At 40.6% G+C, this 25,144-nt stretch overlaps 1 pseudogene; it reads right to left on the bottom strand.

The window, feature by feature from the left end:
* Positions 1–16,786: 16,786 nt before the first annotated feature.
* Positions 16,787–16,945, bottom strand: LOC126096672 (U2 spliceosomal RNA; annotated as a pseudogene).
* Between the last annotated feature and the right edge of the window lie 8,199 nt (positions 16,946–25,144).

Here is a 25,144-nt window from a genome sequence, read left to right as displayed (position 1 = left end):
CCTGTAGCTAAAATGCAGGGTAGGCAACTTTCAGGGCTGGCAGTAAAAAGCGCCCAGTAAACATGGCCTCTAAAATTCGTACCTTAGGAGCAGTCAGCACATGTTCAGTAGAAGAGATGTGTTTCGCAGTATCAAAGAAGAAAATGTGCTCACAGATCTTAAGGCATGCATTTTAAAACCCTTGTTTACTAGACATTTTTACTTGCTTGGTCCTACTACCACTTCATAAAGTTGCCTGCCCTGCAACCTTAGCAACAACAGTAGCGGTACATGTGTTCCACTGTCAGTTTGAGATAGAGATGGGTCGAACTCGTTCATTCCCGTGAACTACTTCATTCATTTCACTCTTTGCCGTGAAGCGTTCAAACGTAGTAGTTCATTCATGAAGTACGGAGGCCTGGCGAAGTTGCCCAGTTCGCCGCGGCTACGCTCTCTGCGCCTCGCTCATACAATAAAGCTTCGTAATACTTCATAATTTTACCAACAGATGGCCGAACTATGCAGTAACGTGCACGCAACGTTTTACGCTCTTACAGCGTCTGAGTTAACTTAAATAGAGCATGGTCGAAGGGGCAAAGGAAAGATAAACAGAGAAGCCTGTCACATATAAAGAAGGTATTACATTTAATCTTACTCGACATTTTCTCATGAAGCGCCCAAAATAGTCTTTATCTGCCAAATGAAACATTATTTGTTGTATTCATGGACTGAAAACTAGGGCTACCAACGAAATGCAGTACAATTTTATGTTCGTTTTAAAATTTAATCCAAAATAGAATGAGTATGTTCACCACTGTCACAAAATCTATATACCTAAGATAAGTAATTATTCAGAAGTTTTCCTGTAGATTTTATTTTTGTTGAGAATAATAATCCTCCAGATTCAAAACGTAAACTGTCACCTGTATTCGTTGGTACGATTTCAGGTAAAATCCCTCTTTTAGTGTTATTAGTAAACCTTTTATTTTCATATTGGCTGTGCGAGCTCACACAGCCACCCTCTTCGTTTGTATCTTTAATATTCATTTGTCTGAAAGCGCAGCCAACTGTAGGCTACCCGTAGACGCGAAGTTTAACTGCACAAATAGTCACGGGTAATGATGTCTGCACTACAGGAAGCAGCTGACGCTGCCTTCCCCTCGCCCCTCACCTCCCCAACCCCTCGTAAACCTATCGTTCCCCACAAACACCGCGCGTTTCGTCGACAGGCAGTAGAGGGAAGACTTAAGGTTGACTGAAGTGAAAGGAGGGTGAGTGACGTAGAGCCGATGTAGTGGGGGAGGGAGAGGGGAAGAGAGTGAGTGAACTAGAAAAAAGTGTGGAGTGTGCTATCTGTGAAGAGTTTGAAGTACCAGTTCATTGAAATTGAGTGGTTAGTTCACACTTCACTGGAGTGAAGCGTTCATTTGAACGACTCATTCACGAGCTCCCCATCACTAGTTTGAGAGTATCGCTTACCGTTTACGACTCGGTCGCTTTCAGATCAGGGTCCCGTAACTCAGTTGACACATTTACCCTCTTCCGTCATCCCTCAAAGTTTGTTACATCATCACGGAATCAGCCTTATAATCCATACGGTGAGAGAAGAAACCTGATGAAATGGGGGCTTGGCGAACACATTGACTTGGCGCTGCACGCTTCACGCGTCTATCACAGCCAACGACGTAACACGATTTTGTATACTTCTCTACGGCAACATCTCAGTGTTGCAGCAGCTCATACAGGAATATTGCTCTCAGTCATGTAGCTTCGATATCCCCAGTAAGGCTTTGTGCTTCTTAATTAAAAGGTGTCAAGAGTGCTACCAGCGTTCAGGGCCTTCTTTCGTCATAAGAAGTAAAGGAAAAAAATATGAATTTCACTAACGGAACTCATGTACTATACCGCTACTTAAAGACAGATCGATTTAGCTTTAGTCTGAAGAAAACCAGAACATGTATTAGCTACTGACTAATGACAAATTTACCCAAAAATTACAAATTAGTGATATCTCAAAACTACTTCCCAGTTCGTCGTTTTCGTCCTTGCAACTGAAAATGCCATGTTACTCTGACACAAAACCTTCCCTTACCGCTGCAACATTTTATCTCGTGTCACCGGTCAGTGTTAGAAGTTATGAAATGTGTGATACATTTGTGTGAACTTACCTGCTTGACAGCGAAATAAGGCGTACAAACCTTTTACAGATAAAACTCTCTCTTTTAAGTAGACTGTAGGTATTAAGTAGGGCCTTACCAGTATTAAACGGTAGCATTAGAACGTTTTGTAATAAATACAATATTTCAACAGTTCTCAGTCTGTTTTTTCCAACGTAATGAGAAACAACGTAACGTTTTAGAACGATCTATAATTTTGAGAACGTGTTCTGAAAGTGGTTCATGTAAGTAAGAAAAGAGCACATAATATAAAATCTCTTCTAAAAAGTTTATGAAAACGTGCTGCGGAACATATTCGTAGTTACAACAGTAAGTAGGCGCAGTCGTTGGCCGAAACAGCTACGAGCAACGGCGTGAAAGATGAACCTTCCTGACACATGCTGCTATCTAGTGTTCAGTGGATGAACTGTTTTCTCTCTGTCGCAAGTAGTGTCATCTCGTACATCCTGCTTCTTCAGCGAATTGTTTAAAAGTGGAACGTACGAACTTCCTCTCATTGATTTGATTCATCTTAACTGGGTGTCTAGGGTATTTCACCACAGGTAGGCCTATACAGGAAAACACAACTCTCAACCGTTCCCGAGAAAACAGAGTTTGAAAATTTAAGGCATGCTTACATACTTTGCACGGTCACCAGCGCCGAAGGAGTCCACAGCTGAGAGAGTAGTCGGTCAGTTTCAGAGGCCTAAGGTCCCTGTATCGTATCTCACTTCTGACACTTTTTCTTATTCCCACATAATTCTAACCACGACTTTATTATAACTTTCCAAATTATCAATAATAAATAATTATTTCATTATTTACACAGTATTTACCCTAAAAAGAAGAACAAACTATTTTCATAAGGAGTCTGGAAATAAAAAACGGATACAGAAGAACTTCCAGTCAATAAATATAATCATCTTATTTACACTATTGTACGTACATTTTTGACGAATATAAAGTGAAATATATGCAGAACTGCATGAATCAGAATAATAATGATTGTAGAAACATGGTAAACAATAATAGTAGTAAGGTAAAGATAGTCCTGGCACACTTTTGATATCAAACTGTCATTCAAATTAATTAAATTGTGACAGCTGATTGGTTTATGACCTTAAATTATTGTTCTGCTAAGAGGTCTTTCATGTAACACCCACTCATTCCCATTTCAGGTGTCCCTTAACCTATTGTTATGCTAACTGATTTATAACTCCCTGGGGGGGTTGATTTATGACCACTCCCTGTGGTTAACCCTTCCTTCTGAGATACCCCCCACCCCCAATCCTCCCCTTACCTCGCCAGAAAAAGGGACACTTGTTCAGTTCTAAGCCACTTGTCATCCTCCTGGGAAATCCCCCAGCCTCCCTCCCTCTTCCTTCACTTCAGAAAAAGGTTAGAAAATCACTCCATCTGTGAATGTCTGTTGCTGTGGAAGGTGCCATTATTACCCTTCCAGCAACTATGTGTCCCAGTTACATAAATACACTGCTGCAAATTGGAGGTATTGTCCTGTTGGAACATTTTCATTAGTGTGCTCTCATTGAAATGCCAGGATCGACTGAGTTAGTGTACAGTGCCACCAACAGAGAATGTCTCATGCACTTACCCCTCACCCACTCCCTCCCCACCCCTCCGAGAAAAAAAAATGGGAAAAATAATTAGTCTGTGATGGAGAGGACCAATCTCAAGACACAAAATTCAGCTCAAGTAATTGTTCAATTCAGTTTGCATACGGTATTCTTTATTTAAACTGTTTGTGAGAGATAGGGCTCCACCACTTGTGTACAGCTCACATCTGCACTGCCCACACCCACTTCCCATGACATAAGCACTGAGGAATGGAATGAAGTGTGATATATTGGACACCATTTTGGGTCGCCCACGATTAGGTCTGTTATCTAGGTGTCACCATGGAGGTCAAAATCCGCCCTATATTCTAATTACTGATCATGATATTAAATACACTGACCACTGACTGGATGTTAGTCTCTTTCGATCTTTAGGCCTCAAACAAAGCATCAGATAGCTGCACTGTTGATTGGGAAGCTCCAGACTCGCTTCCTCTGTCTGTCTCCCTCAAGTGGCTACATCCAGTTTGCGTGCGTAGCAACATCTGCAAGTACATTGACGGACATTGACAGAGGTTTCCACCCATCCACAGAATGCTGTGTTCCTGTTGGCTAATGCGGCGGGAATAGGGAGTGCTGGTGGAACTGCAGTATCAAAAATAGTGGAAAATAGTCCATTTCCCATACCCAGTCAAATTAATTGTTTAACAACTTACAGCAATCAAACAGATCACTTTAAACACTCACCAACTCCTTACAATGATTTTCTTTCATAATTAAACATATTTTATACATCTGAGAATCACAAAAAAAATTTGAAAAATCAAGGAATTAAATTTCCGCCACAAATAGATAGTAGCGCTAAATATATACAAGATCTTCTATGTACCAATATTTGACAACACAAGCACGCTCCTCCACCACAATGTTTCCACCTTACACTAAACATGTCTGGTGAAAGGAACATTCGAATTGCACACACTCACAATTGCGAAGTATGTGCCAGCTACAAACTGTGCCAGCCAGAATACCGTGTCTTTGCAAGCTCACACTCAGGAGAGGCCCGCAAATGCACCAGTCACACCAGCACTTGCGTGCACGTCTCCCACCATGCCACATGCTCAGAGTCCAGAGAGTAACTGTTAAAAAAAAAAAAAAAAAAAAAAACGCTCTACTCAATACAAAACAGGTAAGTTGTTATCCAAACACCTCGAGTTTCTCATGCAAAGTGTATATTGCTCACTTTTGTAAAAGTTATTTTCGAAGAGCAAAAGAAATCGGAACGAACAAGCGTTTTGACAACGATCTGTTCTTATCAACATAATATGTCCTACATCCTACATTGTAGGACTAGAATATCAAATTCATTTTTGCCTCACGATGGAGTGCTAAGAGCATGCTCTCTCTACCTCTGTCAGAGGATGCCTCCTCATTTTCAAACTCTCTTAAAGTAGTCAGATGTCGCAACACATACAAAGTCTCCTAAGGCAGCAGCAGGGAGGAGTTGCAGATATCAGGTTCATAGTATGTATCACTTTATAAATTCGAAAATATGGCATTTTTTTTGTTTTACGATGATCATCTCTTCCTCTGTAGGTGGAAGATTGAAGTTTCGTTGAAAGGTAAGGTCGCAACGAGAAAACTACTCCAACTCACGAATCATATTGATGAAGCTATATCCATCCCACATCCCCTTGGAGGGAAGACTACGTTCTTTTCGAAGAACACTATTGAGAAAATTTAGAGAACCAACATTTGAAGCTGTTTCTAATGCTGTCAACTTACGTTTTACATAAGGATCACGAAGATAAGAGAGAATAAATTAGCGCTTGTTTGGAGATATATATAGGTAGTCATTTTCGCTCGCTCTATGTGTGAGTGGAAAAGGAAAGGAAATCATTAGTAGTAGCACATTATACCTTCTGCCAAAAGCGGTACAACGGCTTGTGAAGAACGTATATATAGTCTACCTGTTAGGGAGTCAATGCATCAATTTACAGAGACACATACCTCACAAAGGAATGTTTCCTCTTCTTCATCGGTAAATATCTTCACATTAGTACCTAATTTTCTCACTGCAGTCCCTTCACGAGACATAAGTGAGAGGTTTTAATATGTTTGCCTGCCATGTTCTCACGTATCTTCCTCTCTTCGATATATAGTATTTGAATCACCCGATTTCGACAAGTGAGAGATGTCCCCTGCCAACTCACAAATCCCTGCTAATTCTCAAGAAATCCCATCAAGTTCTGACAGAAATGTTCTATTAGTGAGAAGGCTGCCTACTCCTCTTCCCATCACTGGCTAGAATCAGATCTATCACAATGAGAAAAGTAGCACACTAATGTCCAGGAGGAAATTCACAGTCACGCAGAGTATACACAGACTGCACAAAGAAATTCGGAAGTATAACACCTACATGGTGAAGATTAGATGGGTAGATCACATAACTAAAAAAATGTAAATGTCGTGTGGCTAGGGCCTCCCGTCGGGTAGACCGATCGCCTGATGCAAGTCTTCGAGTTGACACCACTTCGGCGACTTGCGTGTCGATGGGGATGAAATGATGATGATAAGGACAACACAACAACCAGTCCCCGAGAGGAGAAAATCTCCGACCCAGCTGGGAATCGAACCCGGGACGTTAGGTATGACATTCCGTCGCGCTGACCATTTAGCTACCAGAGGCGGACGATCACTTAACTAATGAGGAGGTATTGAATAGAATTGAAGAGAAATCTGTGGCACAACTTGACTAGAAGAAGGGATCGATTGGTAGGGCATATTCTGAGGCATCAAGGGATCAACAATTTAGTATTGGAGGGCAGCGTGGAGCGTAAAAAAAATCGTAGAGGAAACCAAGAGATGAATACACTAAACAGATTCAGAAGGAAGTAGGTTGCAGTAGGTACTGGTAGATGAAGAATCTTGCACAGGATAGAGTAGCATGGAGAGCTGCATCAAACTAGTCTCTCGACTGAAGACCACAACAACAACAACAACACCTACAGTCATTGAGATCGAATGACTGTCTATAAATATGTCCCTGTGCATGACGTAATCTCCTTTATCTATTCCTGTGATTACTACACTAGAAATACGACAGTGTGAGGGCATCAGAATCTTCGTTGAAAGCACAGTCTCTCTCTCTCTCTCTCTCTCTCTCTCTCTCCCTCCACCTGCTCATAATTTTTGTAAAATTCAGTGGCGTAAAACTATGAACGTAAGTAAGCTACATAACATTGCAACCAGTCGCTTTTTTGAATAATTATGTTTTATTCGATGAACCGGTTGAGATGGTTTCTGGAGGTTACATCGTTATTTTTAGCACAATGCTGGGTGCTGGCTCTGTGACAAGAAGTTAGAACACGCTTTAATGTATCGCCATGACGTGTTTATCTGCGACAGTATGGGTGGCTTTCTTCGCTAGTATCCATATGTCTGCCTCCATTTTGATAGTCAGTTGGTGTATTACTTCGCACACTTTAACACAATATGTATTACTTTACACTATGACAGCGAAACTTTGCCAGCATCCAGCATGTGCTGTACAACTGTTGCTTGTAACAAAGATCTGGACAAAAAGAGATGGCAAAGGTCTACTTTTCACAGAGATGTAATTTCTTATTTTTTACATGTATTAAAGTCGATATAAGGGCCAATATTTTAATCAGACTGGCGATAACGTGAGAGCGCAAAATAAATAAATAAATAAATACTACAGGAATAAACTTCAAGTAATCTGATGTCTTATTTCTATTCGTATATTAACGTATAATACAGTCAGTTTATAGCATATATTTTAAACAAGACTGGCATTAACATGAATGCCCAGGAGTCAATAATACAGAGTTATCGTATTTGCAATGAGGTACAGCCGTTTGTATGATTATGACCTTCATATTTAAGTTTAAATTTTAAATAATAACAGACCTTCAAATGAAATGTTGACTTATTTCTGTCCTTACATTAATATGATCTGGAATATTAGTAAGAGTAGATTCTGTTTATTTTAGCTACGGTAATATGTATAAAAGTTACAGTGTTTGTAATTCACTAAAGCTGTTCGTATGACCGTGCACTTTATATTTAAAAATAAAAGGATAAAAGTTCAAGTGAACTGTTGACTTATTTTTGTTCTTACATTAACGTGATCTGGAATATTGGTAAAGGCATATTCTGTTTGTTCCAGCTAGAAGCAATATATGAATAAAAGTACTGGTTTATTTTAACAGTAGTTGGCTCTACCATTTACAGATATAGTACAGGTTTTATTCTGTGGTAGCATGTTTACAATGAACCAGTGTAGTTAGGATCTAAGGAGAGGGATTGGGGGGGGGAGGAGAGGGAGGCAGTGAAGGGTTCATTTGAATAGTTACTTTTTTTGAACTGGTTAATCTTCAAAGTTCTGAAGGAAAAATTTGTTTCTCAGTTCAGTTTGGTCATTGAGTAAGTAGTCAATGTTGTATTTGTGTAGATAAATATTTCAATTTCTTCAAGAAGGTTAGATGTTGTGCCTTCGTTGGCAAAATGGAGTATCTGGAGATTTTGTTCTACATTGTTTGCAGAATGATTTTGTTGGGCAAGATGGGAGGCAAAGCTAGATTTATTCAGGTTGTTAAGACGGAGTGCATCTACATGTTCTTTAAATCATGTTGTGGAGCTTCTACCAGTTTGTCCAATGTAGAAGCTTGGACGTGAGTTGCAACTGAGGTTGTATGCACCTGGCTTTTGATACTGTTGTATAGTAGTTTTGGTACTGTGTGTGACTTTATTTTGTATTTTGCTGTTGGTGAAGATGCTTATTTTTATGTTGTATGTCTTGAAGAGGTTGGCAATTTGGTGAGAAATCCTCCTTAGGAAAGGCAGGATTATAAATGTGGTTTTTTTGTTTGTAGGTGGTTTTTCAGCAGTTGTTTGGTTTAATTTTGCTGTATGGATTAGTTTATCTATTATTGCAGGATTGTATCCATTGCTGTAGGCAACTGATTTAATAATTTCTGTTTCTTTTTGTCTTTCACTTGTGTCCATTGGGATTTTAAGCGTGCAATTAACCTTTGTTCTGAAGAAGGCTTTTTTATGTTGGTCTCGATGGCAAGAGGACTTCTGTATGGTAATAATGGTGGTTGTTGGCTTTCTGAAAAATTGAAATTTATGCTTTTGATTTTTATTTGAAATTGTTAAATCAAAATAGTTAATGCCTTCTGATGTTTCATGTTCTACTATGAATTGAAATTCGTTGTGTAATTTATTAAATTCTTTGGCTAGATTTTCCATTTCTTCTGTTGTTCCATTGAACAGAATGAGAGTGTCATCAACGTAGCGTTTGTAGTAAAGCAGCTTATCTTTCAGTTGGGATCTAAGAAAGTTGTTTTCAAGATTATTAATATATATTTCTGCTAGCAAGCCTGTAAGATTCCTACCCATTGCCAAGCCATCTTCCTGAATGTAAAACTTTTTATTGAACAGGAAGTAATTGTATGATAATATTAGCTCCACGATCTCTATGAGTTCATAGATTTCAGCTCTACCCATTGTTCCATGTTTGGGGAAGTTATTTCTTATTATTCTTATTGTTTCCTTGACAGGTATGTTTGTATATAGGTTGACTATGTCCAGAGATGCAAATCTAGCTGTGGCTGGAATGGGGATATCTTTTACACTACTGATGAGCTCATGACTGTTTTTGATGTAGGACTTATTTTCAAATACATATGCCATGTGGACAACATCATTAAGTTTCCTGGTGATTATACAGCTTGGACTATATATGGAGCTAACAATGGGATGTATTGGACATTATGGATCTTGGGCTGTGACCTCAATTTTGGTGCTGATGGGTTCATCACTATACAGTGCTTTGCTTCTGTTGGTGTCAACAAGAAGTTGCAGTTTTTAAGCAACTTTATAACTTTGTCTTGGAATTTGGGGGTAGGGTCATATGCTATTTCTTTTATGTTATTCTTCCTGAAGAATTCACAAGTTTTGTTAATATCACCAGATTCATATATGACAAGAGCTGTGCTGCCCTTGTCTGCTCTGCCAACGAGGGCATTCTCAGTTGAAAGTTTCTCGTTTATGTCACATAATGTCCTATGTACATTATTCATCTTATTGCATCTTTTGTTCTGGTGAATATTTCTCATAATGATGTCGTTTGCCTTATGGGCTATAGCATTTTGTTCATTGTGTTTTAGTTTAGCTGCTATGCATGAAATTTTTGTGCTAACTATTCGGTCTTTTATGTTTCTTTTATTTAGTGAGGGAGTAATATTGTGCTTAAGGCCTTTGTTTAACAGCTTTAATTTATTATTACTGAAGCATATTTCTGTAGTATTTATCATTCTGTCAAAAAACTTATGTTCTATTTGAGAAGAGATACTGGGGGACTTCATTGTATTCTTTGAAATCAGAGAATTTATCTTTTCCTCATGTCTATATGAGATGATAGTACGTTCATTGTTGACATAAGAAATGGCATAGTCTAGAAAGACAATAAATACATGAGCAAAAAGTTTGTGGCTTAATTCTAAGTGCATATTATACAGCTTTTAATTGAGAAGATCTTTCTTTTTGTAATGAGATCTGATTTCAGTTTTTAATCAAATAGTTTCATATCGTGCTTCTGCTATCATGGCTGACATGCTTTGACTCGCTATTTTTATTCTGATATAATTTGGAGTCAAGTTTTCTGAGAGACACTTTTTCTTAAATCTTATTGCTAGGATGGTTTTCGTTAGTTTCAGTTTACATTGCCGAAATTCGCGCTTTGGTCTAATTACCTGGCGTGGTAACAACAGATTAAGCTTATCCATTACAGATATTTTAGAACCCGTGACTGTTAACTGAATGTAAGTAAACTATGAACTACAAAAACTTTGCTAACGTCACCTAGTAGAGAAATCAAAAGATTTTACTGCATCACTTGTTTCCGATAGATTGGAAACAAATATCGTCTGCGCGTTGTCATCGAGCAGTTGTGGTAAACCCATTAAATATGCAAATACTGGTCCATTGGAGCAGGAGGCCAATGATCGAAGTCGTTTCCACAGACCTGTGTAAAGTTTTCTTGCCCGTATTGTAGGAAGTCTATAATCCACAGAATATCAATCACAAGAGAGGGTTCCTTTGTTCCTTTTTCATAAATGGTTTGATACATTGCTTTTATCTTGTAACATTTTCAAGCGATGTATGATGCTTTGAGCACCGCCATACGTTTTGTTTCCCTGTTGTGACTTTGAGGTTTCAACCGACATTAATATGTTTCAATCCATCTGCTCTCACAGAAAGCTGGACATCGCATGATGAAGGGTAAGCTGTTTCCTTTAACACAGAGGATGGTTGAAATAAAAGACAGAGGTAGTGTTTCTTATTGACAGTAATGTGGAGGATATCGCAATATATGGAAACTGAAGACTCTGCAGCACTATGGATCGTTTCAAAACATCTCACCAACGGTGATGACCTCTCCATTTTAACTCATGTTTCGCAGTGACTGAATAGCAGATGTCTCGGTGTTCGATTTTCGAAGAGACCGAAACTGATACCTCATATTGGCTGTGCATATTGCACCCAGGATATGATCACTGTTTCAATGTCCTAGTTGGTGGTCATCATTCCCTCCAAGTCCTTGGACACTGCGTTTTTCATTTTATGGTTTATTCTTTGTCATCAGTCTTCTGACTGGTTTGATGCGGCCCGTCACGAATTCCTCTCCTGTCCTAATCTCATCATCTCAGAGTAGCACTTGCAACCTACATCCTCAGTTATTTGCTTGACGTATTCCAATCTCTGTCTTCCTCTACAGCTTTTGCCCTCTACAGCTCCCTCTAGTACCAAATGCTTCATTCCCTCATGTCTTAACAGATGTCTTATCATCCTGCCCCTTCTCCTTATCAATGTTTTCCACATATTCCTTCCCTCTCCAATCCTGCTTAGAACCTCCTCATTCCTTACCTGGCTTGCAATGCATAATCACAAGTGGAACAAGGGGATATTCAGCAGGACGCAAACTCATAGACCATGAATAGCATGCACATCAATTGTCAGTTGCACTATGGAGGAATGGAATGATTTTCATAAACCCAGATGATAATGTAAGTACCCTCCTTCACCCACATTTTTGTCGTATTTACCTCAGTTTTACGTATTTGCCATCAAATTTCGTAATTTCACCAGGTTTCCCGTAATTGAAATGCATTTTATCTGTTAACTCGAGTCCCAAACTATCTCTCTCGATGATTTGTCGCCTCAACACAACGTCTCATTGCATCGATCTCACGATGCTATCAGCCAATGACATGGTAATATGATTCCCAGTTTATATTTTATTGCTAAACCACCCCGCTCCATTACTTTGTGAGAGCCATATGCATAGGGACATAGTGACCCTGTTACACAGCCTACATCACATGACAAAAATACTGTTTCTTAGTGCAGGAAATAGCCATCAACAGAGAGTGGTTACAAAAACTATGTTCCTTAGCCAAAACGCTTTATAAATTCGATAAGATTTTATTGCGATTACCGATCTGTCCCTGTGTGGATGGGAGTAACATCCTCGCATTCGTGGATCCTGAGAAAACTCTACATGGCCTCTCTACCCATCTTGTAACTATAACCAATCTTCCCTACAACATTGTCTCTGATTTAATTTGAGACCAGAAGTAGGAGGGCACTACACATGCTACATTTGACGTCTGGTGAGGGAACGGAACAAGCTGAGTTTCACATAATCAACGCACTTCGATATTTTGATGTCGGAAAGAGCATAACAGTGCTCGAAACTGGCACATCCGACTGACGCTAGTGGTATAGGCCAGCATTTTTATCCCGATACTGTAACTGCAGTTCTGTGAAGATCTACATCTACATCTACATTTATACTCCGCAAGCCACCCAACGGTGTGTGGCGGAGGGCACTTTACGTGCCACTGTCATTACCTCCCTTTCCTGTTCCAGTCGAGTATGGTTCGCGGGAAGAACGACTGTCTGAAAGCCTCTGTGCGCGCTCTAATCTCTCTAATTTTACATTCGTGATCTCCTCGGGAGGTATAAGTAGGGGGAAGCAATATATTCAATACCTCATCCAGAAACGCACCCTCTCGAAACCTGGCGAGCAAGCTACACCGCGATGCAGAGCGCCTCTCTTGCAGAGTCTGCCACTTGAGTTTGTTAATCATCTCCGTAACGCTATCACGGATACCAAATAACCCTGTAACGAAACGCGCCGCTCTTCTTTGAATCTTCTCTATCTCCTCCGTCAACCCGATCTGGTACGGATCCCACACTGATGAGCAATACTCAAGTATAAGTCGAACGAGTGTTTTGTAAGCCACCTCCTTTGTTGATGGACTACATTTTCTAAGGACTCTCCCAATGAATCTCAACCTGGTACCCGCCTTACCAACAATTGATTTTATATGATCATTCCACTTCAAATCGTTCCGCACGCATACTCCCAGATATTTTACAGAAGTAACTGCTACCAGTGTTTGTTCCGCTATCATATAATCATACAATAAAGGATCCTTCTTTCTATGTATTCGCAATACATTACATTTGTCTATGTTAAGGGTCAGTTGCCACTCCCTGCACCAAGTGCCTATCCGCTGCAGATCTTCTTGCATTTCGCTACAATTTTCTAATGCTGCAACTTCTCTGTATACTACAGCATCATCCGCGAAAAGCCGCATGGAACTCCGACACTATCTACTAGGTCATTTATATATATTGTGAAAAGCAATGGTCCCATAACACTCCCCTGTGGCACACCAGAGGTTACTGTAACGTCTGTCGACGTCTCTCCGTTGATAACAACATGCTGTGTTCTGTTTGCTAAAAACTCTTCAATCCAGCCACACAGCTGGTCTGATATTCCGTAGGCTCTTACTTTGTTTATCAGGCGACAGTGCGGAACTGTATCGAACGCCTTCCGGAAGTCAAGAAAAATAGCATCTACCTGGGAGCCTGTATCTAATATTTTCTGGGTCTCATGAACAAATAAAGCGAGTTAGGTCTCACACGATCGCTGTTTCCGGAATCCATGTTGATTCCTACATAGTAGATTCTGAGTTTCCAAAAACGACATGATACTCGAGCAAAAAACATGTTCTAAAATTCTACAACAGATCGGCGTCAGAGATATAGGTCTATAGTTTTGCGCATCTGCTCGACGACCCTTCTTAAAGACTGGGACTACCTGTGCTCTTTTCCAATCATTTGGAACCTTCTGTTCCTGGGCAAGTTCTTTCCCGTACTCTGTGTAGAATCGAACTGGTATCCCGTCAGGTCCAGTGGACTTTCCTCTGTTGAGTGATTCCAGTTGCTTTTCTATTCCTTGGACACTTATTTCGATGTCAGCCATTTTTTCGTTTGTGCGAGGATTTAGAGAAGGAACTGCAGTGCGGTCTTCCTTTGTGAGATTGTTCCCTATCAGTCTGACTTACTTCACCCGACCAATTACACACGATCTCTCTAGATGCATGCATGAAATTTAAAATTTGTGGTAAGTTCCTAAGGACCAAACTGCTGAGGTCATCGGTCCCTAGGCTTACGCACTACTTAAACTAATTTACGCTAAGGACAACACACACACCCATGTCCGAGAGATGAGTCGAACCTCCGACGGGGGGAGCCGCGCGAACCATGGCTAGGTGCCTTATACTGCGCGGCTACCCCGCACCGCGATGCATCCATGCTGAGGAGATTATCACTCCTTATTGGTGTAAAGTAGGTACATTTGAGAGTATTGTGGTGATATAACACATGATTAAGAAGGAGAAGAAATGTATGGCTTATGCATGAAGGAGCTCAAGAAGGAAGGAGTTTGAAACATTTTATGTAAATCACTTCGGCTATCAGTTGTGTAGTACTGTTGTGATGTTTGGATTCCATACCAAGAAGGTATTGGAGAAAGAAAACTGCCCACGGAACATAAAAACACACTCCTAAGGCTACACAGTTCTGCACTTAAATATGCTATAATATCAAAGCAGTGTGTTTGAGATGTGTTAGTAGCATGTAAAGCAGTGCTGTTGACACTCCAATGCAGGAACTATATTTTCAACGCCTGACATATGTTCACCCTGCGTTTTGTAGCTCATTCATTATGGCGAGAAATTTTAAGATGCTAGAATGAGTACCTTCCGCAACAAAAGAACAGATTCTTTGTGGTACATGCGCTATTTAGCTTTCGAGATGTGTATAGCGCTCACTGGTCACATCCGATTATGGTTCATAAAATTATGCTGTGCCTGCTTTTTTTTTCTTGGTCATCAGTCTACTGACTGGTTTGATGCGGCCCTCTACGAATTCCTTTCCTGTGCTAACCTCTTTATCTCAGAGTAGCACTTGCAACCTACGTCCTCAATTATTTGCTTGACGTATTCCAATCTCTGTCTTCCTCTACAGTTTTTGCCCTCTACAGCTCCCTCTAGTACTATGGAAGTCATTCCCTCATGTCTTAGCAGATGTCCTATCATCCTGTCCCTTTTCCTTATCAGTGTTTTCCACATATTCCTTTCCTCTCCGATTCTGCGTAGAACCTCCTCATTCTGCCTGCATCAGTCCCATAAAATGATCGGAAAACGCATGAAACAAAGCCCACTTATGGGGAAATATATAAATGCTTACAACGGTGTTTGACATGTGAAATTACATGCCTTGCTGCACTAACTCTGTGAACAGAACACAGTCTTTTTCACACACAACAGCTGTCAAGCAAACGTGTACACAGGGATTTTTTTTTCTTTATTGAATTTCAATTCCCCCCGAAGGGGGCGGGCTGGCAGCAGCTTAGTATGCCGCTCTTCAGCCTACAGATTTTGTGAGAAAGTTCGAGAGAATAAATAATTAAAAACAGGCGATAAAATCGGAGACTTAGAGAGTAACATGGCGAAAAGAAATCGTGGAACTTAAAACAAACAACAGAGGGATGATGATGCTAATAAAATACATACGAATCAGACAGGGAAAACAATAGACAATTAAAAAACACGGCGACAGTCTGGATTCTGTTCGCAAAAGACATAAAATTCACACCTAGCGACAGCATGGTTTCTGTTCGCAACACGAGAAAGACAAACAACACTGAATAGTCACTGGAACACTGCACTAAAAAGTTGGCAAATGTGACATACCACAGTCGTGAGCAGGTGGGGGGAAACCGGACCGAAGATGGGAAAACAAAAAAGGGGAAAGGAGAGTAAAAGCGAAGGGTGAAACCGGGAAAGGAGCTGATGGAGGGTGAGGACCCAGAATACACAGGGACTGCAGTATCTCACAAGTACCTGTCACAGAATTAGAATCACTGCGGTAATGAAAATGAAGACTCGATTTATGTATAAGGTGTGGCAGGCAAACGGAATACTACACATACGTCTTCGTTTGTGTAGAGGAGGGTACCAAAATACGTTTTCCATCGGTTTGGTGGACATGACTCATCGCACATGCGTTGGAAGACGTCTACTGACTATGGAATAGGGAGGTTTTCTTTTAACGATTGCAGGTAGATAGCGCTCTAAGTCGCACACGGAACACGCCGTTGTATCCGAGTCGGACGCAAGTTATACAACACAGCTGATACAGCCCGGGGGAAAACCGGAAAGAAAACGTGAGCGCCAATTTCTCCTATCTTATCTTCGTGGTCCTCACGCGAAATGTATGTTGGCGACAGTAAAAACCTTCTGCAGTCATTCTCAATGGTGTTCCTCAGAAACAACATCGCCATCCCTCCAGGGATTCTCGTTTGAGAGACCTGCCGGGTATAATCCGACAGCAGGTAAAAAATTACTCACCATGCTAATTGGTCCTCCGCGGGGCGGGTGGAAGCGAGGACTAGAGCACCATGGATATGATTCGTGGGTTCGAGCGGTAATCAGACATTTTTCTTTTTATGGCGGTGTGATCTTTTAACAAACTTCCAGTCTCCCACCAGCGCAGGAAGAGATGATTATGGCAATAAAACCGAATTTATAAAGTGATGTGTAGTATAAACCGGATATTTACAACTTGTCTGTGCTGCTACCTTAAGAGACTTCTTAGGTGACCAAGCATTTGGTTACTTTAAGAGAGTTTGAAAGTGAGGAGGCATCCTCTGACAGAGGTAGAGCATGTTCATAGCATTCCGTCATGAGCCAAAAATAAGTTTAATATCCTAGTCCTGTGATGCAACACACAGGAGATATTAAGCTTATAAGAACAGATACTTTTTTAACTAATGAGAGAAAGAGGTAATATACCTTATGCCGTACTGTTGTACAGGGTTTTCACAGCAAATAACGAAACTTAAGCGATGTGGAAACGCGTATATGCTCCGATTACTTCTGCCTTCGAAAATAACTCGTATAAAAGAGACGAATCTACGTGTTGGGTGATAAATTCTAGGGGTATGGAAAACAACTTCCAAGTCTTCGATTGGACACAGTGGAGTTCTTAAACTGGGGAGAGTGTATGTCAGGGGCGAAATTTCAGTTACAGACATGCATCCAAGCCACACTTTCTTCGCTCGCAGTGTCTCGGGTCAGTGGCCGACCAGAAGCTGCGGCTTCGACCTGTCGGCTCCAGCTCGCAGCCGTGGGGACAGGTTCCAGTGGGGGCGCCCTCTGGACAACTGAATAGCGAATTAGCCAGTACGCTGGTTTAACGTTGACAGAAGCGGACATAGTGTGTTGATTCAGTATGATGAGTGTTTTTGCTGGAGCATCTTTCCCTCCATGGTGACAGTGTCTCTGAGTACCTAGCTTCGCTGGAAATGTGCACGCAAGTGCCGGCATGACCGATGCATTTGCGGCACTCTCCTAGCCAGCGCGCACTTGACGCCGCATCGTCCTGGCCGGCTCAAAAAAAAAAAATGGTTCAAATGGCTCTGAGCACTATGGGACTCAACATCTTAGGTCATAAGTCCCCTAGAACTTAGAACTACTTAAACCTAACTAACCTAAGGACATCACACACACCCATGCCCGAGGCAGGATTCGAACCTGCGACCGTAGCAGTCCCGCGGTTCCGGACTGCAGCGCCAGAACCGCTAGACCACCGAGAGCTGGCCGCCTCAGATCACGGTATGCCCGCGACCAGCATGTACATCGCAATTTCGAGTGTGTGAGATCGGAAGGTTTTTTTTTCACCAGATATGTTTAGTGTAAGGTGGAAACATTTTGTGGGACGAGGGTACTTGTTTTGTTAAACGTCGGTGTATACATGACCTTGAATATATTTAGTGCTACAATCAATTTGTGATGGCAGTTTAATTACTTGAATCGTAAAATATTTATTTGTGATTCTCAAACGTTAGTTTTTTAGTTAATACAATCTTCCATAGACCATTTGCACAATTTCTACCGAAATGATGTGGAAAGAATCAGTTTACAGGCCACTGATAACTGACAAGTTTGTTTCTCTCAGAAGAAACGACTTGAGATTAGATTTATATTTACTTAGCCACATGTAATACCTTTTTGTATTAGTGGACACATGATCACAGATTTTTGTGGTCGTATTATTAACAAGACGGCTCTGCACTTTTTTTTTTTCATTCAGTACACTCGTTCCAAGCTAGTTTGGTTCCGAAACATACGATTACCCAGGGAACGAAAATTGCGTAACTTAGTTGTTGGGAAAACTCTATTTCTGTACCTATATATTTATTTCAAGTTTTCATCCATATTTACGGAAATTTCTACACTATTCATTGGCTCCTGCTCATGAATGGATGAATGAATGAATGAATTGCTAGTTTTATTCTGTTTACACACATGGTCTGTCAAACCTGAAAACGACCTCAAACTGACCTACAGAACTGCCTTGCGAGCTTTGTGTAAATTATCAGGGGAGTACATTGGCCGTGGCCATGGTTAGTTGTTATTATGCTTTAACAAGTATCCAGCAATGGTTGCATCTGTCACATTACTCAGTCCTGAACGCACTCCTCCCTGATGACTTTTACGGACCACAAGTTCGAATGAGTGAGTATCGTTACATGAAAGTGTTCTTACCAATTACTAGTCTAAAAGAGCAAAACTTTCTCGTAGTAGGAAAAATGCAACATAATTCGAAACCAGAGAGCGAGTCTTTCGAAAGTTAAATTGTTTTAAAATTTATTTCTCTATGGATGCCTTTTTCTATGGGATGCATTTGGTATGTGTTGTACGTGTGTAAGGTGCAGTTTCGCTTATTCTTGAATTGAGAACAACTGTGTAAGTTGAAATGACAAGCTTAATGTCGCAATTTTTAGCACAAAATTACAGCTTTTACACAGTTTTCAACTGGCCACCATAAAAACTGCGCAGTGGATAATGCACCTTGCCAACCTCAGAATACACAACAATGTTAAATATTAACTCTATGAAAGAACATTAATCCTAGGCACAATATTATGAAAGTTTAATTGGAAGTTTCTTTACAAAATTGCTCCTACACATACGTTATGATGTTGGTCAGTACTACGAAAATCGTCTGATTCCGGTTCAAAGTTCGGCACTATTTAGGATGACAATCAAGTCTACGGTGGATGGTTAGTCAAGTGACAAAACTGAGTGCAACATTACCAAAGGCCGCTCGAGTTTACAGTGGACGCAAGCTGGTGAACCAACAAAGTTTACGCCTCTGCACGTAGTATTTACCTTAAGCTGCGAAGCGCTGCCGACTGCAAGGCCGCTGAAATTCCTAAAAAACTAATCTGGCCTTTGCTGAGCTTTCCAGCATAAACTTTCCCTATGTTCCTCATCATGCGAGAAAAAATGTACTCAGCCCTAGTCTTAGTATGTGGCGATATACATGCGCATGGTTGTAGCAGCGTGCATGTTATAGTGCCCTCTCAGTTCTCGCAAGAACAATTAACTAATTTGGCTGAATCGTTTCTCCACAGTCGGAGCTAAACATTGCTACAGCTAATTTCTAGCTGTAGTGCAGCCGCTGTGAATGTAGTGTCCACAACAATTTCTTTCCTGCTTCGTACAGAGCATTAAGGGCTCCATTCTGCACTTGACGCCAGTTTAGAGAAGAGTCCCCTGAAAATTTCTCTCTTGTCCTACTCATGGCAGAACTTTCTCTCTCCACTTGGGTTCCTTTTTCATGTCATGGCTTTTTTCGACCAATAGGAGCGTTCCCCTTATTTTGTAGAAACTCTCTCTACCAGTCGTAATGTCCCTTCTATCAAACTGCGTCAAAACTTCAGTATTTTTCTCCTTCCAAGTGCGTTTCCGCCAAATGGACTTTTGTTCCTGTCCTAGACGCCTAAAGTACATTGACCTTTCCATGTGTCGCACTCGCTGGACTAAATGCGTCACTGGCTTTTGTTCATATCCTGTTGGAATTCTGAAACACAGCTTTCTAAAGCTTTTTCTCTGTCCCTTGTGCAGATGTGCTACTACACATGGTCCTCCAGCCTGAATCACCTGGCCTGCGGTCGCTGACCTTCCTCCTGCCACCCCTTTAAGTCGGTTCCATTGTAACCCCTGCAGTGTGCCTTCGCTATGTGGTTGTATGGCTGGCTTTTCAAAACTAAAAGCGACTCGCGTTGCCTGTTCCACCTTCTACTCAAAGACATGCGTTATATAGGAAGGGTGTATTAATTACCGTCGATTATCTACCATCCCTTTTTGCATTCCATACTGATAGGCAAGTGTTCTCATAACTGCCGAATTGCGTTAGTTATCTTCACCTTCTCATTGCGATGTATAAAGATCTCATGTAAGGTGTGAATCTGACCATTTATTCTGCCACCTTACACATGTATCGCATCTAAGGATGTGATGATGTTAATCCATTGTCTTAGAATTTTATCCACAATGAGCTGCATTACGGAAAATACCTATAACTGGGAAGCAAAGTTTAGAATGTTGTTGAAATGATTTTGCACATCTTCGCTAGCGACTAACTGTGGGGATTCTGCCATGTTTCTTTAAAGACCAACGGCAATACAGAAGAAAGACATGTAATACTTCAATTTGCTATCTTTCGAATTTTACACTGTGATTTTGACATTTTAAACTTAAGTGATAGAAATGTGTTGGTATGGCAATGGCATAAAGGAAGTAATAAGGCAGATAACATGAAAGAAACAAATTAGTAAATCATAAAAAAAATTTTTGATTTCAGTTATGAGAATTTTCCAAGTCCTACATCTTATCTACATCTACATGATTACTCTGCATTTCACAATTGAGTGCCTGGTAGTGGTTTCATCGAACCAACTTAAGCAATTTCTCCATCATCACACTCTCACACAGTGCGTGGGAAAACCGAACACTCAAATATTTCCGTGTGAGCACTCATTTCTTTTATGTTATTATGATAATTGTTTCACCCTATGTAGGTTAGTGCCAAAAAAATACTTTTGCAGCCGGAGTTCATCAGCTACACTTGCTCATTGGTGATATTTGCTACTCGAAGTTGGTTGTGTTTCAGGGTAGCAGATTCTGTGTAGAGGGACAGCGCGTTCATTTGGCTGTTGCAGCTTCCTTCCCAGTTCCTGATGCGCTGTGTTGTGCCGTCTTGATGTTGACAAGAGATCTTTGGTTTGGTGTTGTTAGTCTGTTGCCTGGCATGGTTGGTGATACTCATCACAGTTTGTAAAGCCTGTGTCTAGCGTTTTTATTTGAAAATTTCCTTTTTTTCCTTTTTCATTGAGATCTGTAGATAAGTTAGAATTTGCGATTTGTCGGCGTGTCGTAGGTGACGTGCGCTGTGTAGGCGACTATTCATGTGGAGACAGATTTGCATGCAGGGAATGACTTAAAATCTGGTACCTTGGTTGCTGTTGAGTCAGAATGGCTCTGTTGGCCAGGCTGAGTCTTTGTTCACTAGTTCCCCAAACGTCTGCAGCCGTTCGATGTAAAATTCTATGTTCTGTTGCCTCTGACTGCCTTGTATAATTTAGTCGAAGTCTTCCCTGGGACTGGATCTCGAACGAACATCCTTGCCATACAAGTATAGCGTTCTTACCAACTGAGCTATCTGAGTACATCTCACATCTATTGTGTGTTTCACAATTCCTGTTACATGTTTATAGGTGTATAGAGGGGATGTAGCAGATAAAGTTTTGATAAGGGACCCATGTCTGGTAACGTACCCCTTGGATATAAAATAAGACTGAACATAGGATCGTTTGCAAATCTCCCCCTTTATGGTACCCACACAGCGGAGACAAGTACCTATGAACTCTGATCCTTGTGTCCTACGGCGGCCTATGGCATGGAAAATGTTTCGAGTATTCATGGTCCCGTTCTCCTCTGGGACGAAGTACCTCCTCTTCAAAATGGGGAGTGCGGTGCACCCGTGCAGCACCATAGTCAAAGCTTCTGGTTGCGAATATACCAGTTTCTCGCAGCCGTCGTTATAATCGGACGAAAATGGTATGTGATGTCATAATAACAGCGGCGCCGTCCTCTCGGCTTTTGTGCGTGCCATGAAGCGTGTAACAACCGAGGGCTACCGCAGTCCTCTAAACTAAATCGTTCGATACCAGATTCTTAGTACAAGGGCCACTCCAAAAGAAATAAACACTATTTTTGTAAAAATACAGTTTTCATTCTGCATGTGCGAAAGTTTTACAGTGTGTAAATACATCCTTCCCGCTTGTTTTCAAACTTAGTTCAACCTGTTCCCGTGAGTGGCGCTGTCACAGCATGTCTTCAAGATGGCTGCTACACTTGACGTTCGTCAGAAGCAACGTGCTGTCATAGAATTCCTCTGCTGGGAAAACGAGACAATGGTAAACATCCACAAGAGGTTGAAAAAGGGGTATGGAGATGCTGCTGTCGATTGCAGTACAGTTACTCGGTGGGCAAGCAGGTTATGTGATGAAAGCGGGCATGGCAGTATTGAGGATTGTCCTCACAGTGGCAGGCCTCATACTGCACGCACTCCAGACAATGTGCAGAGAGTTAACGAATTGGTGACTGCTGACAGACGCATCACAGTGAACGAATTGTCACGCTACGATGGGATAGGGGAAGAAAGTGTCTGCAGAGTACTGAAAGTGTTGGCGTTAAAAAAGGTTTGTGCCAGGTGGGTTCCCAGGATGTTGACAGTGGTTCACAAAGAAATGGACAACAATGAAACACCTGCCATACAGTCCTGACCTGACTCCATGTGACTATCATCTCTTTGGGAAACTGAAAGACTCTCTTCGTGGAACCAGGTTTGAAGATGACTCCCTTGCGCACGCTGCCAAACAGTGGCTCCAACAGGTTGGTCCAGAAATTTACCGTGAGGGTATACAGTCGCTGGTTCCAAGATAGCGTAAGGCAGTGGAGAGGGATGGAAATTATGTGGAGAAATGAAAATATTGTTCCTAAATGATGTATCTACACACTGTAAAACTTTCAAACATGTAGAATAAAAGATGTATTTTACAAAAAATCTTTTGGAGTGACCCTCTTAGATGAATCGACCGATACAGTTCTGGTCGAATTTTCACAATCATTAGTTTTTGTGCACAAACACAGTTCTCGCGATCATCAGTTTTTGTCCACAAACACAGTTTTCTATTTCTTTTGTCTTGTTTTGCTACTACACTATCCATTTTATAAACTATAAATTTTGGTATGATTTACAAAAAAACAGGTTGACTACAAAATGGTAAATATCTTGGTATTTATCACAGTCAATTTAAATGAAAATGACCAGAATAATGTTGTAAGAAGTAAAAAAATGTTTTAATGTAACAAACTATCACATGAAATCAGAATTTCATCGATGTTGTAAAACACAGAGAATATTTATTTTACTGAAAATACTCGGGTACGCTGCATAACTGTGAGTTTTAGACTCTTTGGAGCTTTTATTCGCGCCTTTACTACAAGTAGTTAGTTGGCATTTGGTTTTGAAAAGAAAAGGTGGCTTTGAAAAGAAAAGGAAGTTGGACATATAGTTCCAAAATTGTAGACTGATTATTGTCATAAGACTGCTAGATCAACAGCCAACTGTATTTGAAAGTAATGTCAAATATTAGTGATGTCAAATATTACTAGCGTTGGAACAAAAAGTTGGTAATAAATCGTCGATGTTAAAATGGTATTAGCGTTCTCAACCATTTCGAAACGAAACAAATAATTTCAGATCTTGAAGAAGCTGTCGGCCGGTGTGTCCATGCGGTTCTAGGTGCTTCAGTCTGGAACCGCGCGACCGCTACGGTCGCAGGTTCGAATCCTGCCTCGGGCATGGATGTGTGTGATGTCCTTAGGTTAGTTATGTTTAAGTAGTTCTAAGTTCTAGGGGACTGATGACCTCAGATGTTAAGTCCCATAGTGTTCAGAGCCATTTGATGAAACTGTGTCTAGCCCTGGACAACTGCAGCCATTCTAAAAGATAAGACTGACAAACATATAACAGCCACACAATATTATTATTATTTCTTTCTATTCTCAGACGTTATGTCTGGTCAAAAATGGACAGTGACGCAGACCTTGATCAAGCGTGACTTCCTTTTAACTGTACGGTATATGTTATATTGCATTTAGGAACTTTCGGGTCATTGAACATGTATCAATAATTACAGATTTTTGTAGTTGTATATATATGTTTGGATGTAGCTGTATTGCATTGATGTACTGGTGGATATTGTGAGGTATGACTCCTGTAGTTGATAGTATAATTGGTATAATGTCGACTTTAACCTGATGCCACATGTCCTTGACTTCCTCAGCCAGTTGGATGTATTTTTCAATTTTTTCTCCTGTTTTCTTCTGTATATTTGTTGTGTTGGGTATGGATATTTCAATTAGTTGTGTTAATTTCTTCTTTTTATTGGTGAGTATGATGTCAGGTTTGTTATGTGGTGTTGTTTTATCTGTTATAATCGTTCTGTTCCAGTATAATTTGTATTCATCATTCTCCAGTACATTTTGTGGTGTGTACTTGTATGTGGGAGCGTGTTGTTTTATTAGTTTATGTTTTATGGCAAGTTGTTGATGTATTATTTTTGCTACATTGTCATGTCTTCTGGGGTATTCTGTATTTGCTAGTATTGTACATCCACTTGTGATGTGATCTACTGTTTCTATTTGTTGTTTGCAAAGTCTGCATTTATCTGTTGTGGTATTGGGATCTTTAATAATAAGCTTGCTGTAATATCTGGTGTTTATTGTTTGATCCTGTATTGCAATCATGAATCCTTCCGTCTCACTGTATATACTGCCTTTTCTTAGCCATGTGTTGGATGCGTCTTGTACGATGTGTGGCTGTGTTAGATGATACGGGTGCTTGCCATGTAGTGTTTTCTTTTTCCAATTTACTTTCTTTGTATCTGTTGATGTTATGTGATCTAAAGGGTTGTGGAAGTGGTTATGAAATTTCAATGGTGTAGCTGATGTATTTATATGAGTGATTGCTTTGTGTATTTTGCTAGTTTCTGCTCGTTCTAGAAAGAATTTTCTTAAATTGTCTACCTGTCCATAATGTAGGTTTTTTATATCTATAAATCCCCTTCCA

The sequence above is a fragment of the Schistocerca cancellata genome, chromosome 1 (assembly GCF_023864275.1).
Source record: "Schistocerca cancellata isolate TAMUIC-IGC-003103 chromosome 1, iqSchCanc2.1, whole genome shotgun sequence".
In the NCBI taxonomy this organism is placed as follows: domain Eukaryota; kingdom Metazoa; phylum Arthropoda; class Insecta; order Orthoptera; family Acrididae; genus Schistocerca; species Schistocerca cancellata.
Note: the sequence above shows the minus strand (reverse complement) of the source record. Positions and strands in the feature narration are given on the sequence as shown.